At 41.0% G+C, this 6,233-nt stretch overlaps 1 long non-coding RNA gene across 1 annotated transcript in view; it reads right to left on the bottom strand.

Annotated features, from left to right (window-relative positions):
- LOC115064822 overlaps positions 1-5,715 on the bottom strand; it is a 26,609-nt gene extending 20,894 nt beyond the window's left edge. The window contains exons 1-2 of the long non-coding RNA XR_003844647.1: positions 5,631-5,715; positions 1,522-1,635 (exon numbers count right to left, since the gene is read on the bottom strand). This is a non-coding gene — a long non-coding RNA (uncharacterized LOC115064822). The remainder of the gene's footprint in view (positions 1-1,521; positions 1,636-5,630) is intronic.
- Between the last annotated feature and the right edge of the window lie 518 nt (positions 5,716-6,233).

A 6,233-nucleotide genomic window follows, 5' to 3' on the forward strand; every position in this document is an offset into this window, starting at 1 on the left:
TTTCAGGTGTTTTTCAGCAGCAGAAGATGGCCCATCAGCCATCATTGGGAAGAGAGGCCCCTTGGTCTTGTAAACTTTATATGACCCAGCACAGGGGTAGGCCAGGGCCAAGTAGTGGGAGTGGGTGGGTAGGGGAGCAGGGCGGGGGTGGGGTAAGGGAACTTTCGGGATAGTATTTGAAATGTAAATAAAGAAAATAATAAGAAATTTAAAAAAAGACAACAGAGAGGCTTCTTAAAGAGCAGTGAGGGAGTGGGAGGAGAGTTCGATTCTAAGCAGTCAGTTTGGAGGAGTTGACTTCAGTTGAGTTCAGGTCCATTCGGTCAGTTCAATTCCTCTCAGCTCAGTTCAGAGAAGTTGCATTCACAGAGTTCAGAGGCAGTTTTTCCAAGCAGAACAATTCAGTCAGAAGCCAAGAGAAGCTAATTTGAATCAGTCAACTTGGAAAGGAGTTTGACCCAGAACAGTTGAGTTGAACCAGCCTGCCAGAGTTCATAAAGAGCTGGCAAGGGTGAGTTTATTCAGCAATAAGTCTCAGATGCTGAAACATTGTAGGCCCAAGTTAACAGACATAGCCTGGAAACTGAAGCCTTCAAGGGTCTTGGCTTGCAGAAGATTAGGTTGTACAACGAGAAACTTCCATCCAGGCTTAGGACTAGAGATAGAAAAGCTCTGAGCTCGGTCCAAGCCATGTATTGTAAAGCTTGGGTACATCTCAAATTTCAGCACCATATTGTGACATCTGAGACATTCATTGTCCCATAGGCTGAACAATTACAAAATCCTTGGCCTACCCATGAGGAGACAGCTATTGTTGGACTACTTGGTCCACAGCCTATAATCCAGTATAATGAATCCATTTTCTGCATATATGTATATAAACATAGACATACTTGCTCAAAATGGAAGACTTATTCCAAATAGTTTTATATCAGTGCGGCTATTTCTCTTATGCTGGAGTCCATCCCAGGGACAGCTTATAAAGGCAAATACCATAAAAGCTTGTACACCAGTGCTGGAAGTGCTGTTAGGTTGTTGGTTCAGGTCCAAGCTTATGTGGGTAATTATACAAAGCAGTTCTACTGATTTCTATCATGATTGGTTTGAAAGGGCACAAAACATAACAAAATATGTAATCAACTCAGCATTAGAAAAATTTCCTAGTAATAGAGAAAATATACGAGAAAATTTCCTTATAATGGCAGACTAGCCAAATAACAGTTACCTAAGCCTTATAACAGTTACCTAGGCCTTAACATTTTACCTTTGCCTTAATATTTTACCTAGACCTTTACATATATATCATACATGCGCGCGCACACACACACACACACATATACATATATACATACATATATGCATACATACACACATCTGTAAAACTTTCTGAGTCCTTTTGGTATTAATTATATGTATATGTCTTTATGGTTGACCACTTGGTAATGGTTAACTACTCAAGAGGCTTAATCTTGTGGAAGACTAATTTTCCCTCTCCAGAAGTTGAAAATTGTAATTCTTTACCTTGGGGAAGAGGCCCATGAGATTTCCCGAATCCACATTGCATGTCACTTGGTATTGCCATTGTTCAGGTGTCGGTCAGGCAGCCACTGTGGAGTTCTCATGGGTGCAGCTTCCCTGTCATATGTAGGAAACTCTATTTCACTGCAGGCTTCTCACCCTCTGGCTCTTACACCATTTCTGCCCTCCATTTCGCCATGTTTCCTAAGCCTTAGATAGTAGAATTGGTGTTACAGACAGGTCAGCTGTGGCTAGGCACCTCACAGTCAGCTTTTCTCTGTTTATTTTGACCAGTTGTGTCTTCTGCAATGTTCTCCTTCCTTTGTAAAACAACAGCTTCTTTGATGAGGGAATAGATCTACACATAACCTCTGGGATAAAGATTATAATGTACTTAGGAATTTCAATGGTTAAGGAAAGTATCAGGGACAGGATTTCTTCTAAGTTCCATACTGTACCAGCAACATATAGCTGGCTAAGTTTACAGTACCGAGTGTGACTTGTCTCCTATTGAGCAAGCCTTAAGTCCAATTACATGGTTACCACCAAGATGTAAGTGACACTTCTGTACCTTTAGGAATATCTTGCCATGCTGTTCATTGCTGTGGTCCATAGGCATCAATATTGGTCGAACTATTTAATGGCTTCCTCCTTTGGCAACTTGTATAGCAGCTCCCAGTACTATTAAAGCAGGTCCTTATGAAGGAACTCATGGACTCAGCTGAATTGTTCCACATCCCATGTCTGCAATCCATGGGAACTTACCTTCAACTTCTGGGAGGCAACCAAGGGCAAGAATAGCCTATATTATCTTGGAAGTCTTTTGGACTACCTTGACCAACAACTCAAAATGAGTTTTCTCAGGCCTAATCTTGCTATTTTGTTAGACAGTCTATGATTCTCAGGGTAAGCATAATCATCCCAAGTTGTTTTATATATATATATATATATATATATATATATATATATATGTGTGTGTGTGTGTGTGTGTGTGTGTGTGTGTGTGTGTATGTGTGTGTGTGTGTGTACCCAAAGAAGCCAAAAAAGAGGGCATCCCTGGATTCCCTGGAGCTGCAGGCACAGGAGTTGAGGTAGGCAGGACTGTGTGTGTCCAGAGAAAGGAACTTGAGTTATTGGAAAAACAAGAAGAATCCTCAAGCTATGGGTCCTTTCTCCACTCAGCAATGGAGAATTTAAACGAAATGAGTAAGAGACAGAATGGTAAATTTTACATGTTTTCTCTTACTTGTGGGTCATATAATTCTTTATACACAAAGTACACACACACAAACAATTTGACCTGAGTCCAAAAGAAAGACTAAAAAATGTAGACAAGTGGGGAAACCAAAAGAGGAAAGCATGCTAGGGAGGCATGTCGCCAAGGTATGCTTTAAGGAGACATCAATACAGAGTCCAGCAGTGAGAATGATGAACATATGCCAAAATACAATAATCCTCCGGAATAGCTGGCTTCCTGCCTCACCTTCTGACCTGTCTTGAAGTACTTGGCGATTTCAATTCCTTGGCTGTGAGGCCTTCCCCAGGAGTTAGAAGCTGCTTTCAATGTAAGCTTAGCTTCTCAAACAAAAGGAAGAGGAGCAGAAGCACCAGGAGATAAGATGAAGTGCTATGTCCAATGATGGCATTCCAGTGCCACCACAGGACCTCCAGGGACACAGGCACAAGGCCACTTATCTGTCTGCCAGGCCACAGACATGCAAAAGGAGCAGCAGTCTGGACTATGAATGCATAAAGCAACTGTGTCATCCAACTAATACAATAACAGCATAGATGCTCTTATATATATATATGCAACAGTAACACAGCGGGGGGGAGCATGTTTCAGTGAACCTCAGTGTGTTCAAAGAAGCAAAGGCCGAACAAGGTTTGAAACCAAAGAGGAAGGAGACAACATATGATATTTTGAAACAATATCCTGGCCACAAAGGTTAGGAAATGCAGAATAAGGCCAAGGTTGAGCAGGCAATAGACTGTTGATGTCCTCATCTAGGATTTCATGGGAGGCTAATGCAGCTTCTCTGCAGGTTAGTGGTTCCAGTACTGTTGTGACAGCTGCCATGAGACAGACCTCTCTTTTCAAACCTTCAGTTCTTTTTTTAAACTGTTAAGTTTTGGAAGAGTTTGACAGCACTGACTATATTTGATCCTGACAATATTCCCATGTCTTTCAGTTTCTTTAGTGAAGCAAAAAAGCAAAAACAAAGAAAAATGTTTTAAACGAATGTTAAGAGAAACATCAGTGAATTGGACACCAAGACTTGGGGAGGATCACGTGTTCCTGCATCAAAAATTAAATCCCATAGACACCTACCAACCAAAAGTTCTCTTGAACACCATAGATATTTGGATCCAAATCCCCAAAAAGTCCCAGAAAAGTGAAAGTAGACATACAAAAAGGTCAAAAATATAGGTCAAAGTATAGGAAATAGGTCAAAAAGTCCTCAAAGGTAGACAAGCACGAGATACCCCTGGAAGGTGAGAGAAGAAATAGACTCTTTACTAGTGGGATTTCACAACTGCACAGATGTCAGGCTCAACGGTTAACATGTCTGAGCTTCCTCTGCAAACCTTCAAGGCAATTATTTTCTTAGTATAGTGCTGGACCTCACGGACATCCTGATATCCATGCCCCCTTGCCGCCACTTACTTGCAGAGTTCCTGGACAGCTCCTGTAGCATCAGTAACAAACCAATAGCCATCGTAGCTCTGGGAGAGATGCTAAGACAAATCAAGGAATCAAGGCCAAACTTAAAGAACTCAGACTGGTTCCTTGGCTAGCATGGAAATCCTGCTGAGGCTACAGTCAGAGCCGGTTACCCAAAGGCCTGGAAAGAATGAATTTCACTGACAAACCAGACTATTCCAGCAGCTATCATTTTTCATGTTCCTCTTGACTGCCATAGCTCAGGTGGCTTGTGGTTTAGACCTGTCAACCCAAGCAGCCCTGATTTCACACCCATCAATTTGTTCAGGGCCTTTAGAATTTATTGTAATCTAGCCAGTAGCACTCTCAACAAACGAGGGTTATCTAAATCATGTAATTACCCTTCACAGAGGAGTTGAAAGTATGGATACTTCACATCTGGTACATTCCAGCGACACACCTTTGTCCTTCAAAACCAGACAGTTCTGGCTCTTCAACTAACTGACTGAGACATCCCCACTCTTGGCAACACTACTACTGTCTTCTGGGCCTTGTAGTCCCCATTCTTGGCAGCACTACTACCTTCTGGCCCTTGCAGTCCACCACTCCATTCAGTAACTCAGTTCTGTTCACCCCCACTCCAGGAAATGTGACATCAAGTCCTGACTGGCCTAAGGCCACTGAAAATTCTCCCTCATCTGACTCATCTTCCTTGTAGATCTGGCTGCTGTGATAGGGCTGACCTGCAACCCCTCATAGATCTGGAGTATCAGAACTTGAAGAAGATAGCCTCACATGGGCCTCTTTGGGGGGTAGGGCAGTCTTGAGACATACTTTATATTCTTGTTTTCTGTCCCCTGAGTGTCATATCCTTGCAAACCAAACTCACACAGGGAAGTTCTGTAAACATTTTTTTCAGACATTCTTTTGTACCTATGATAACACAGCCCTTGATCCTGTGCTTTCAGAGAAACAGCTGGACTCAGCTACAAGTTCGAGTTTGATCTGACTTGCAAGCAGTTTCCACTGTTTGACATTGCTACAAAGTGTCTTCTGCCATGTCTCTAGGCATTTTTCTGTTATAATTAAGAAACTAAGTTCCATCCATTCAGAACATTTGGCATGTAACATTTTTTATTAAATGATCAACCTTGGTTGTTAACTTTAAAAATATTTTGAGGGCCTTATGGTCTTAATACAGACACTTTAAAGAGTAAAGTTGTCAAATAGTAAATAAAGATTACAGAAATGTTAACTGTCATTGTCACCACACCCCCATAGAACATATCTTAATACCACTTTATCCTTTTCTAATCACAACAGTCACCAGAGCATCTCCCTACAATGCCCACTGGGTTGGTAAAAAGCACAGAAATTAACCTCTCTGGAGATGCTCAGTGAACACTGTCTGCAGAACACTATCAATTGTTATTGATTAGCACACTACCTCAGATCGGACAGTGAGCTCTCTGGTCCCCAGGGTCTCTATGCAAAAGAAGCACAAGGAAGGAGCCATGAAGACAGTCCAGCTACAGGTTATTCATGTTACCTCAGAATTCAGTGTTCTGACTTCTGGGAATTCTCAGGAACATGGTGTGTCATGTTCCTAATTTAGAAGCACAGCATGCCAGGTAGGCTGACAGCCAGTCATGCCTGCATGTTATCCTTCAGTTAACAGACCTTGGAAAATTCAGTGACTAGAAAAGTATTCAGTTAAGGTAAGTATTTTCCGTGCCTTTTGAAATATATAATACTTTTCATACCCAGATTAATTGGGTATGAAATTCACCTAGTCAAATCTTAAAACAGAAGTATTTCTAAATAAATACAATGCTGTGATGTACTCTGAGATAATTTTTTTCAAAAATAAACATTTAGTCTATCACAATCGAGAACATTCATTCCCATTACAAACAATGAAATGATACAAGTCAAGTGTGCAAAACATGCTATTGCTTTATAATACAATTAAAATACATTTTATAAAGTGACTACCAAGAAGAAAGTGTCACAGATAAAAACATGTAGTTAATAATTGTAAAAAGTTATA

Source organism: Mus pahari, chromosome 10 (genome assembly GCF_900095145.1).
Source record: "Mus pahari chromosome 10, PAHARI_EIJ_v1.1, whole genome shotgun sequence".
NCBI lineage: Eukaryota > Metazoa > Chordata > Mammalia > Rodentia > Muridae > Mus > Mus pahari.